Here is a 13,123-nt window from a genome sequence, read left to right on the forward strand (position 1 = left end):
AGCGTAAACCTGCTCGGGAGCAGGCTTACTTTATGTAAACAGGATTAGATCGCGGCCACTCAGGTATGTCCGCTTCATTTATACGAAAGCAACAGCGATAGTTCTCCACTGTTTTTCCATAAATAAATATTATCAATGTAACTAAAGATAATGCAGTATTTGATTCTTTTATTGATTTCATACAGATACATACAGGTCATTTCCTAAAAAAAGGGAAATGTACTATTAATCATTCTATTCCATGTATTTGATTATTTCAGATGTAATTCATATTTTAGAGTAGTAATAGTAAATTACAAGATGAGAGACCACGGCTATAAAAGCGAAGGTGGATTTGGGAAGTCTGTCGCAGCCATGTCCTGTCCGTTTGTACGCGAGCAACCCATTGCGGAAGGTGCAAGATTGATAAGGAGAGTTTTCAGAATTCAGCGGATATTGCGGGATAGATGGGATAGACAGGATCCTTCCTTATATATATATATATATATATCTCAACTTACTGTGCATGCTTCAGTCACCCCTTGCATGGGAACAGGTAGAAGTGATGGAGTGTTATGTAAAACTACACACAAAAAAACCCACAATGTCAATAAATGTCACAGTACAAAAAGCATTGTAATTAAGGCAACAACCAAATATTTTACATTGTGCAAATAGAATTATGAGCTCATTCACCAGTTATGAAGGTGCTGCTGCTACTGCACCCCAGCTGCTGGTCTAAGGAAGAGCTGCCCCCAGGGATGCCCTCAACAATGGGTCTGGTGGCATTCAACCCTAGGGCCAGCTCCTCTGCCGGGGTGTGACGAGGGGGTGCAGGACCACCACCTGTCTTTATTTGCTCTGCCCTTTTCTTGGTTGCTGTTATAAACAAACAAACAGATTATTTCAGGGTCTCTTTTCAAGAGACTAAAAGCAATATAAGTGATAAATATTACCATTCTGTAGAATATTCTTATATTTCACTTTTACTTGTTCCCATGTTCTAGTGGGTCCTGTTGTGGCTCTAATGTGAAAGAGGATATAATGTAATATAATATAATATGATATAATGTAATATAATATAATAAATTACTTACGAGTTTAATTTGTCAGCAACTTTCTGCCAGCCCTCTCTCCTTGCTTTTGCAGCCTTTGCAGTGTTCCCTTGCGTTTTAATTAAACTCTGAAACTCCTGAAATCCCTCAATCAAGAGTTCTTGCTCTGCTGCCGTAAAATACTGAGCGCGCTCCTCCGACATCTTCGCCGACCAATCAAAGGGTTGCCGATCAATGTTTCTACTATCGATGCGTAGCCCCTTTTAAGCCACCCAGTGATCTCACATTACTTCATCCAGCTGTACTAATTGTCAACAACAGGTGTGTTCGGAGAACCGGATTAGCGATGTGGCTGCCGTCAGCAGCAGTTATGCAGTTTAAGACAATTTCATGGTTTAAGTTACAATAAATAAGTTAAAAATACCTTATTTTAATATATCAGATTTAATGTATACATTGTTGGTTTGAAAATAAACATTTAAAGAGGTTTACAGAATGTTTCCAGGGTGGAACCAATGTTCAGTCTGTTGTTTGGGGTTGACAATATTTTCAGTTACACGCCACACTCGATAGAGGGCAGCATGCTTTCCTCTCTCACTTGGTGGTAGAGCTATGCAGACACATGCAACGAAGTTTTCCAGCTGTGAGAAGGAGTGACACTGCAAGATGTGTTTTCATTAACCCCTGCAAGTTAATGCGGCCAATGAGGTACGGAATTTGTATTTTATATGTCGTGATAGGAAAAATAAGATGTTTGTTTGTAACTGAACTGTCGAGTTTATGGTAGTCATGTCTAATATGTTAACATTTTGTAAAGGTAAAATTGTGAGTGTTTTTATGTTGTTTAATAATGTGCTTTTTTGTTTATTCTCTATGAGAACAATTTACTGTGGGAATTGATTATTTTATGTTGTTTGTACAGTTCTCACGGCATCGTTGGTGGCACCTGTGTGCAATAAATGCCAGTAAAAATCAAGAACGCCTTGTGTCCGTTTTTCAACTTGGAGGGAGTTAGAGTGAGAACTCAGTCTGCTCGACGTGAGGCGAGGAGACGAGGAGCTGTGCCTGTCATCCACTGAGCAAGAAGAAATTCATCGTACTCTAGCATCAGACAGATAAGACTGTGCATACGCCAGTAACCTAAGCAGCAAGCAGTTGAAGTTTTACATGGATGATCCTTTAAGTGATACATTTAAAACAAGTTAAATGTTAGGAAGCGGATCAACTTTGTTAACTGCTTTAAAGGAACACTGTAAGAACTGAAACTTTAAGTAATCTGGTGCTCTGTATATTTCATTTCTAAGTTCATGGTTCTGTCCAATTAAGATTTTTTATAGGTGAAGTCATTTTACCTATTTGTGCTATTTGGATGCTAGAAGTGTTGTAGAATTAAGTGCTGCGTCGTATGTGTTGTTGGTTTTCGGAAAAGGTTCACCATATTTATACGACTCAAGATGGTATTCATTTAGATATTTTATTAAGGTTTAAGGTGTTGTAAAATCTTGAAGGTATTATCCATTGTTAATGTTTGGACAAGTTCATCTAAAGGCAAGGTTAAGCTTGTAGCTATTAATATTTCAGGCAATTGAGCTGGTCTATTGTTAAACCGCATGTCTGTTAAAGGTATAGCTATAATTTATTTTGTGCCAGGTAATAAGTAAACATCGCAAAATGGATCAAATGACTGAATATGAAACTAAGAATGGCGACTTACTTGAGGATAGTAGTGCCACAAATGTACAGCAGTCACGTGAAGAGGAGCCACGAAGAAGTCAGAGACCTCGAAAGCTTACTGAAAAGGCTCAGCAACTGCATGATGATAAGTCAAAAAAACTTCAGCATCGTTTCACTATAACTTATGATAAATGGAAAGCAACCGCCAAGCAAGCTAAGAAAATGATAAAGGGAGCCCCCTCTGTTGAGGTTGTGAAGGATTTGATGTGTAAGTCAAGTTGTGCATCAGCAGATGTGAAACACGCATATGAAGATTTGCGCAAATGTGCTTCTCCAGACAGTGAGATCCGTCATAGAGTAGACACCTGTGACGCAGTATCTAAAATAATCTTGGACAATGCAACCACTTATCTTCAGAATAAAGATAACGAAGATGTTCAGACAGAGGATTTAGTCTGGCCTAAGTCTAGTTCAGTGTTTTCATCTTCAGCTTCTCAAGGCAAAGGTAAGGGCTCTCAAAGAAGTTTAAGCTCTGCAAGCAGTTCCAGCATAAAGTCACAAAAGTCAAGCCTTTTCTCCATTAAGAGACAAGAGGCCGTAGCAGAGCTGGCTGCCACACAAGCTGCACTAAAGGTCCTGCAGGAGATAGAATATGAACAGCAAGAACTTGAAAGCCTTGAAGAAGAAGATAGAAAGAGGACTGCATTACAAGAGGAAGAAAATGTGGCAAGAAAGAAAGCACTGGAAGAGAAGCGCAGACAAATAGAGCGCTTACAGACTGTTAAGAAGCTAAGTGCGGCAAAAGCATGGCTCCAAGTTTATGAACAAGATGCAAGCTCAGATGAGGAAATAACAGAGTTACTTCATAACCACGCAGCTCAGCAACATAGATCTCCAGGAGCTATAAGGAGTCCACGTGAGCATCCTGTGATACACCAAGCAGATAGTGTCACAGTCCTCGCTGAAGCAATAGCAGAGTCTATTAATGTAAGCCGTCTCCCAGCACCTGAACCGTCTGTCTTCATGGGAGACCCACTAAGATACAATGATTGGAAGATGTCATTTCAAACCCTAATAGGCAGGAAAAACATTCCAGTAAATGAAAGGGTCTATTACCTTCGTAAATATGTTGGTGGACCTGCAAAAAGGGCCATTGAAAGTTATTTCCTATTAGGAACGGATGCAGCTTACAACTCAGCATGGGATATCCTGGAAGAAAGATTTGGAAGCTCATTTGTGATAGCTAAAGCTTTCAAGGATAAGCTTGCAGCATGGCCCAAAATTGGACCCAAAGACAGTGTTGAACTGAGGGATTTTTCAGACTTCCTTAGAGGCTGCCAGGCTGCAATGTCCCAGATTAAGGGTCTGGAAGTATTGAACGACTGTGATGAAAATCAAAAACTTCTAACAAAACGGCCAGATTGGTTGGTGGCCAGTTGGAATAGGAAGGTGATTGAGACAGAAGAAACTTGTAATGTGTTTCCTACTTTTAGTCAGTTTGTGGAATTCATCACAAAGGAAGCAAAAATAGCTTGCAATCCAGTAACTTCTCTTCATGCCCTAAAGTCCAATGATGTTGAAAAAATAAAGACAACAAAGGCACGAAACATTGGTGCAAAGGTGCTTGTGAGCAACTCGGAAGAGAATGCAGAACGCAAGAGATGCACCTTTTGTGAAAAATGCAATCATGGTATTCAGACATGCTGGAAATTCAAGGAAAGACCAGTTGAAGAACGTGTTAAATTTGTTCAGACAAAGAAGTTGTGCTTTGGATGTTTACAACCAGGACATCATTCAAGGACCTGCAAAAGGAGGAGTGTTTGTGAAACATGTAAGGAAAAACACCCAACATGTTTACATGAAGATCACGAAAGAGCAACCAGAAGAGAGAAAAGCAGTGATGAGCATGGGGAGAGTGTAAAAAACTCAAAATATGCTAAGTCAACGAAAGGAACAGAGAGCAAACACACTCCTGAACTATCAAGTGAAGCTACATCAAACAGAGTAGTGCAAGGCATGGACAGCATGTACTCCTCTACAGTTGTCCCAGTTTGGTTATCTACATCAAGTAACCCAGAGAATGAAATTCTTGTATATGCACTACTTGACAACCAAAGCGACACCACATTCATTATGCAAGATAAGGCAGAAGCTCTGGAAATGAAAGGGGAGGCTGTGCAGTTAAAACTCTCCACACTTTCATCCAGAAATACAATCATCCCAAGTCAGAGGTTAGTTGGACTGCAGGTGAGAGGTTTCTATTCATCAAAGAAGATTTCTCTCCCTGTAACCTATTCAAGAGAGTTCATCCCTGCCAATCTAAGTCACATTCCTACACCAAAAACGGCAAGAGCTTGGCCACACCTAGAGCATCTTGCTGAGGAGATTGCTCCATCGATTGAGTGTGATGTAGGGCTTCTCATAGGATACAACTGTCCACAGGTTTTGCTACCCCGAGAGGTTGTCCCAGGTAAAGACAATGAGCCATTTGCTCAAAGGACAGATCTTGGATGGAGCATAGTCGGTTGTGTTAGCCCATGTGTCGACTATGGTGATGCTATAGGAAGCAGTCACAAGATTGTCATGAAGTCAGTGAAACCTCATCTCCAGACATCTAAGAAGCTCACAAATGAAGTGAAATACATATGTCGAACCCAAGTTAAGGAGTTCATTTCACCACCAGATGTGCTGAGGATGCTTGAGTCTGACTTCAGTGAGAGAAGAGTGGAGGATGCTAATTTATCCCAGGAAGATTTGCGTTTCCTAACCATAATGGAAGAAGGAATCAGAATTAAAGCAGATGGTCACTGTGAAATGCCGCTTCCCTTCAAGAAAGATCGACCAAATCCCCCAGACAATAAGGCATGTGCAGTTCACAGGCTCCGATGCTTGAAAGGAAGATTTGAAAAAGACAAACAATACCAAAAGGACTACACAACCTTTATGAGTGAAATCATAACAAATGGAGATGCAGAAAAGGTCCCAATAGGAGAAATTAACAACAGTCCTGTGTGGTAGATTCCTCATCACGGGGTGTATCACCCACACAAGCCAGGAAAAATACGGGTTGTGTTCGACTGCTCAGCAAGATTTGAAGGCGTGTCATTAAATGATTACCTTCTCACTGGACCAGAATTAACGAACAGCCTGATAGGTGTTCTCTGCCGCTTTCGCAAGGGACAAGTTGCTATAATGTGTGATATTGAGCGTATGTTCCATCAGTTTCACGTCAAAGCAGAGGACCAGGACTACTTGAGATTTCTCTGGTGGGACGATGGGAACTTCCAGGCTCAACCATCTGTCTATCGCATGCGAGTGCACCTATTTGGAGCTGCCTCCTCCCCTGGTTGTGCAAACTTTGGGTTGGAACATGTTGCCGCCCAAGGACATGGTCACTACAGTGAAACAACCATTCAGTTCATTGAACGAAACTTTTACGTGGACGATGGGCTCACAAGTGTCGCAACCAAGGATGAAGCCATCAAGTTAGTAAAGGAAGCAAGGCAACTCTGCAGTGCTGGCAAACTGCGAATTCACAAATTCATTTCCAACAATCATGAGGTACTTACATCCATTCCAGAGAGTGAACGTGCAGATTCAGTACGAAATCGTGACTTGGTTCTTGGTGAGTCCCAAATTGAGAGAGCTCTGGGAATCAAATGGTGCATTGTTTCAGACCAGTTCCGTTTCAGAGTGATTGTGGATGAGCGCCCACTTTCTAGAAGAGGAGTCTTATCAACTGTGGCATCCATCTATGACCCTCTTGGCTTTGTGGCACCATTTGTTCTGGTTGGAAAGCAAATACTCCAACAGATGTGTCAAGACAAGGTTGGATGGGATGAGCCACTGTCAGAAGAGCTCAAACCACGGTGGGAGTCTTGGCTGTTAGATTTAAAGAACCTGGCTGACATCAAAATTCAGCGCTGTTATCTCCCAGAAGGTTTTGAGAAAGTTGAAAGATATGAGCTGCATCATTTCTCAGATGCGAGTGTTAAAGGGTATGGTGAATGTTCTTACTTGAGAGCAATCAGTGTTTCAAACCAAGTCCACTGCTCTTTAGTTATTGGCAAAGCCAGGGTGACTCCTACAAAGGTCACCACAGTACCCAGGCTTGAGCTATCAGCAGCAGTTATTGCTGTGCGAACGAGTGACCTGCTTAAAAGGGAGTTGGAAGTTCAAGCCAAAGAATTCTTCTGGACAGATTCGAAGGTTGTTCTTGGATACATCAACAACGATGCTAGAAGGTTTCACATATTTGTGGCAAATCGTATTCAGCGTATCCAAGAAGGTTCCAATCCAGACCAATGGAGATATGTGACTTCTGAGAACAATCCTGCTGACCATGCATCACGGGGTCTGACAGCAAAGGGACTAATTACTTCCAACTGGTTCACTGGTCCAGATTTTCTCTGGCAGGATAAACTTCCTGCTGATGACATTAAGGTGGGAGAGTTGGGAGCTGAAGATCTAGAACTTCGTAAGACTTTTGTCCATAAGACACTGACCACAAAAGATTCGTTGCTCAATCATTTCTCAAGGTTCTCAAACTGGATAAGGCTAGTTAAAGCCATTGCACGACTCATGCGATGTGTCAAAGAGCTCAAGGGTCTGATGTGCAGAACAAACGAAGTCACCAGTCTTGAGGAGAGGAAAGAGGCAGAGTTTTTCATCATAGCTACTGTCCAAAACGAACTGTTTTCCGAAGAAATCAAAGATCTGAAATTGAAGGAGACAATAACAAGAGATCGTGCAAATAGGCTGCACAAACTGAATCCCTTCTTGGATGAAAAGGGTGTGCTAAGAGTGGGAGGTCGGCTGGAGCATGCAGATTTACACCCACACATCAAACATCCAGTGATCCTGCCGAGCAAAACCCACATATCAAGGTTACTGATTGAACACTTCCATCAAAAGGTTCATCACCAGGGACGTGGGATGACTATGAATGAGCTGCGATCAAATGGCATTTGGCTATTAGGATGTAGTCACGCAGTGTCTTCCTACATCTACAAGTGTGTCAAATGTAGGAAATTTAGAAGGAATGCTGAAGTACAAAGAATGGCAGATTTACCGCGTGAAAGAGTTGAAACATCGCCTCCCTTTTCCTATTGTGGAATGGACTGCTTTGGCCTGTTTTACGTTAAGGAGGGAAGAAAGGAACTTAAACGCTACGGTCTGCTATTCACATGTCTGTGCTCTCGTGCTGTGCATATAGAGCTGCTCGACGACATGACCAGTGATCTTTATTAATGCTCTTCGAACCTTTATCGCCATACGTGGAAGTGTTCGACAGCTTCGGTCAGATCAGGGCACCAACTTTGTTGGAGCAAGACGAGAGTTCTTGGAGTCTGTAAAGAAAATGGACCAAGAAAGCCTAAGACAACTAGGCTGTGAGTTTGTCATGAACCCAGCATCTGCCAGCCATATGGGTGGGGCCTGGGAAAGGCAGATCAGGACAATTAGAAGTGTGTTGACATCCATTCTGGATCATTCATCCAAAAGACTTGACACTTCATCCTTGCGTACCTACCTTTATGAAGTCATGGCGATCATAAATAGTAGGCCCTTAACAACTCACCTGCTGAATGATCCCACTGGTCCACAGCCTCTTACACCGAATCACATCCTGACCATGAAGTCTTCAGTGGTTTTACCACCACCTGGTGAGTTTGTGAAGGAAGACCTTTATCTTTGCAAGAGATGGCGCAAGGTGCAATACCTGGCCAATGAATTTTGGACCAGATGGAAAAGGGAATACTTGCTGAATCTTCAGCAGAGAGGAAAATGGTACAAAACACAGAGAAATGCCAAGATCAATGACATTGTGATGCTGATGGATAATAGTCTACCCAGACATGAGTGGAAGTTGGCCAAGGTAACCAAGGTGTACCCTAGTGAGGATGGAATCATTAGGAAACTCGAGCTGCTAATCAGTGATGCGACACTGGATGACCAAGGAAAAAGAGTTAATAAGCCAGTGTATCTTGAGAGACCCATCCACAAAACAGTTACCCTACTTGAAGCTGAATAGTTCAGAACTCCTGTCTCTGTAACTTATGTTTGACCCAAGAGACTATCTACACTTATTTTTTCCTTTGCAATGAGGTTCAGTTGAAAATCACCAGTGATTTGGTGGGAGTGTGGCTGCCGTCAGCAGCAGTTATGCAGTTTAAGATAATTTCATGGTTTAAGTTACAATAAATAAGTTAAAAATACCTTATTTTAATATATCAGATTTAATGTATACATTGTTGGTTTGAAAATAAACATTTAAAGAGGTTTACAGAATGTTTCCAGGGTGGAACCAATGTTCAGTCTGTTGTTTGGGGTTGACAATATTTTCAGTTACACGCCACACTCGATAGAGGGCAGCATGCTTTCCTCTCTCACTTGGTGGTAGAGCTATGCAGACACATGCAACGAAGTTTTCCAGCTGTGAGAAGGAGTGACACTGCAAGATGTGTTTTCATTAACCCCTGCAAGTTAATGCGGCCAATGAGGTATGGAATTTGTATTTTATATGTCGTGATAGGAAAAATAAGATGTTTGTTTGTAACTGAACTGTCGAGTTTATGGTAGTCACGTCTAATATGTTAACATTTTGTAAAGGTAAAATTGTGAGTGTTTTTATGTTGTTTAATAATGTGCTTTATTGTTTATTCTCTATGAGAACAATTTACTGTGGAAACTGATTATTTTATGTTGTTTGTACAGTTCTCACGGCATCGTTGGTGGCACCTGTGTGCAATAAATGCCAGTAAAAATCAAGAACGCCTTGTGTCCGTTTTTCAACTTGGAGGGAGTTAGAAGCGAGCTCAAAGTTGGCGCGATGATTTGATCTTGGATGTAGTAAGCGAGGTACGAAGAACGGACCCCTGAGCTCTACGCCTATTTAATCTGGAGGAGGCTGAACAAGGTCATGAAAAGAATCTGAATAGAGCTTTGTGAGTGACTGAAAGCTATTTTGGACAGTTGTAAAACTGAACTAGTAAAATGCACGACTTTGGAAAAGCTTACTTATAACACTGAATAGAGTTCAGATGAAACAATATTTGAATTTCAATTCCACATGTCCTACGATCTTGGTTATATTTAAGATCTTTGGATATGGTGTTCAATAAAGAGCAAAGAGGCTGTAACGAACACCATATTTTAACCACACTTTTGGCAAACACATGTATTTACCTATTTATTTATATGCCTGTCTTCTTTTTGTTAAGGGTGGTGTGTTAGTGAACCCAGACGCAGACCTCTCGTTAAAGTTGAACAGTGTCTTTATTTACAGTGAAGCCAATCCACAGTTATCCACAGTGCAAAGTCACTTCAGTGCTCACCTCGTGTGTCCACACAACTCTCGTGAATAGTGACGTCTCTCTGTCTCGTTCATTTCCTGGACAAAAAAAGGCAAACAGACACAATTAGCCTTCCTCCGCTATCAAACGCTTGTCTTACACTCGCTGAGCTCGAGTCACTACCAGGCTTGGTGGAATACTCCAGCGCTGTCTGTCACTCAGCCACACCATTAAATAGCTCTGCCAACGATGGTGGATGATTGGCAGCAGCTGGCGAGGAATCAGTCGCAGGTGGGACAGCTCAGAGTGGCAGTGTTGTGCCCTTAAACAGGGGAAATAGTGAGGAGAGGTGAAAGAATGGCACAGACACGCAGCTCTCACTCTCACTCGTCTGTATTGAGTAAAGGAGCAATACAACCAAAACAATATTCTTATGGATGCACTCAATCTCAGGACAACTGTATCCAAACTAAGTCACTATTGTTCGCTGCATTAGCTGATGAGAATACTTTAGATAACATGAACTGTAGCATTAGACAAAAACATCTTTTTAACTCGCACATGTTAGCTGACACAGTCACTAACTTTCCACAGCAATGAAATAATACTTTAAGTACTACATGTCTTTCAGTAGTTAACTTATACAGATAGTAACAGAAAAATCTTCACACAATATGGCGGAGTAATAGTGAAAACTAGCATAGACAGCAACAGCGTTTAACTGGAACTTCTCAGCAAAATAGTCTGCAATTCACATCTTTCGCTACAATGAACAATGATAACGTAATAAACAACAGTAACACACATTTATACAGATATGTGCATGGCAGTTACCTTAAACAGGGGAAATAGTGAGGAGAGGTGAAAGAATGGCACAGACACGCAGCTCTCACTCATCTGTATTGAGTGAAGGAGGCGCGCGAAACCACCTACTGGAGCCCTGAGGCATTACCAATGGATCGACGCACAATCAACCCAGACAGAACTTTCAATACTTATCTTCCTCTATATTCCCACTGCATATTCTATTCTAAAACAATCAAAGCAACAAATAAAACATTAATAAAGGCATGACATGAAATGTAAGGAACAGAGATGTACAACTCCAAAACTAATCAAATTTATGATCCACCACAGCAGCACTTCCGGGTCGGAGATCTCCCGTTGCTACGCAACCGCGTAACAATTGCAGCGGAGCCGGAGAGAAAAACAGAGCGAGAGAGAGAGAGAGAACAAACACACACATACACACAGGTCGCCGGTCGGGGCACCGTCGGACCTGACACTTCTCTTGTTTCCCTTTTATCCATCACTTTATTTTTCTAATGTAAGTGGAGTCATACAAACTTGTGGCAGATATGAGAAGACTCCTTGGGCATCATTTACTACTATGTGCAAAGACATGTTTTAATGTGTGCAACAACAAACAACAAACAAATAAATAATAAATAAATTGTATTTATGTAGCACCTTTCTAGACAGAATCACAAAGTGCTGCACATAAGATAACAAATAAAAAAAGGGTGAAACAGACAATATAAAACAGGCAGAAATTTAACCAAAAACAGTTTAAAAAGGTGAGTTTTGAGTTGTTTTTTAAAAACAACGACTGAGTCCACAGTTCTTAATGTGTGAGGGAGAGAGTCCACAGTGTCGGGGCCACAGTGGAAAAAGCTCTGTCACCCTTAGTTCTTAGTCTGTTTTATAGCAAGTAAGCCCTGATCACATGACCTCAGGGACCTGCTGGGGACATCGAGCTGTAGCAAATAAATGCAACATGAAAATTATTGTGAGATTTATAAAATGTGTACCAACCTGTTTTGTTCTTTGCTTGATGCATGTTAATGAATCCAAATGAGTGAAAATCAGTGTTCACCATCTGTAACCTGCACACTGTCACACACTCTTATTTCTCCAGATAAAGAATCTTGCTTACCTCATGGTAAGATGGGTAAATGGTGAGGATACTGTAAGAGAGCGTGGTTAAGAGAGGGAGAAGCAATAACTAAATAATAAGCTGGGCTTGGCTTCAAATAACATCGGTCTAACTATTGTTTTCCCTGAGACACGCTGGCTCATGTAAACTAGCAAATAAATAAAAAAGAAAAAAATCATTTCAATTCAATGTTATTTATATAGCACCAAATCAACATAGCAGTCACCTCAAGGTGCTTTATATTGTAAGGTAAAGACTGTACAACAATACCGAGGAAACAGAGGAAACTCCAACTATCATATGACCCCCTATGAGCACTTTGGCAAGAGTGGGAAGGAAAAACCCCCTTTAACAGGAAGAAACCTCCAGCGTAACCAGGCTTATGGAGGGAAAACCATCTAACAGTCAAATGTTTGATCATTTCTGAGACAGTCCTACACTTGTATGGACACATTCAGCTATGAAAGTATGAATGTTTTGTGTGTGAAATTCACTGTTCAAGAATGAGGCACTTAGACTGTAAACAGCATTTTAATGTCACAGTTATTTGAGCTGAGGGTAACTCTATCAGATGGAAGCAAATACTATTTTCATAATGGGTCCATCTGATGATTATTTATTCATGTTTTAGCAGTCCAACACTAGAAATTATTCAAACTATTACAAATACACAAAGAAAATGGTGATCACAGTTGTGGAGAATCGTGAAATACTCGTGTGAATTGTGTTGTTCTGGATGTTCTTCAGTTTATTTCATATAAAGGATGAATAATGAAGAAAAACATTCTAGAGTTTTGCATTGTTATTGTTAAAAACTGCTCCAGATGTTGCTAAGTCACATTTCCATAACAGATGGTGTCAGATCTTTATGCAGCGTCGGTGAGACGATCAACAACAGATCAGTCAGACAAAACACTCAAGCGGACACTCCTCTGTAGAAGGAAACATGGAAAGTGTGAGGTAACATCAATTTGTATTTCAGGCTGTTTTTATGTAGAACTTCACCACCAATGTAAAAGTTCCGGTTTTAGGAAGATGAAGAATATTTTCAGGAAGGATGCCGGTCTGCAAGCAGAGCTGGTTGAACTTCTCCTCAGCGCTGAGGTCCAGACTACGTCCTGTGAAACCACGTGATGTAAATCTGCTGCAGTGGCTGTAACTTGCAGTTTCTTCAAAGAGTGCAGAAA

At 41.1% G+C, this 13,123-nt stretch overlaps 3 long non-coding RNA genes across 3 annotated transcripts; 2 read left to right on the forward strand and 1 right to left on the reverse strand.

The window, feature by feature from the left end:
• The first annotated feature begins 1,504 nt into the window (after positions 1-1,504).
• On the forward strand, positions 1,505-2,005 carry LOC112845489 (uncharacterized). Its single transcript, XR_003218323.1, has 2 exons — positions 1,505-1,742; positions 1,957-2,005. It is a non-coding gene; the product is annotated as an uncharacterized LOC112845489 (long non-coding RNA).
• Positions 2,006-7,911: 5,906 nt separating this feature from the next.
• LOC112845491 (uncharacterized) lies at positions 7,912-9,471 on the forward strand. Its single transcript, XR_003218324.1, has 2 exons — positions 7,912-9,208; positions 9,423-9,471. It is a non-coding gene; the product is annotated as an uncharacterized LOC112845491 (long non-coding RNA).
• A 493-nt stretch (positions 9,472-9,964) lies between these two features.
• On the reverse strand, positions 9,965-10,890 carry LOC112845488 (uncharacterized). The gene is made up of 2 exons (XR_003218322.1): positions 10,184-10,890; positions 9,965-10,098 (listed from the first exon to the last, which is right to left on the reverse strand). It is a non-coding gene; the product is annotated as an uncharacterized LOC112845488 (long non-coding RNA).
• Positions 10,891-13,123: the final 2,233 nt, after the last annotated feature.

The sequence above is a fragment of the Oreochromis niloticus genome, unplaced genomic scaffold (genome assembly GCF_001858045.2).
Source record: "Oreochromis niloticus isolate F11D_XX unplaced genomic scaffold, O_niloticus_UMD_NMBU tig00007576_pilon, whole genome shotgun sequence".
In the NCBI taxonomy this organism is placed as follows: Eukaryota; Metazoa; Chordata; class Actinopteri; order Cichliformes; family Cichlidae; genus Oreochromis; species Oreochromis niloticus.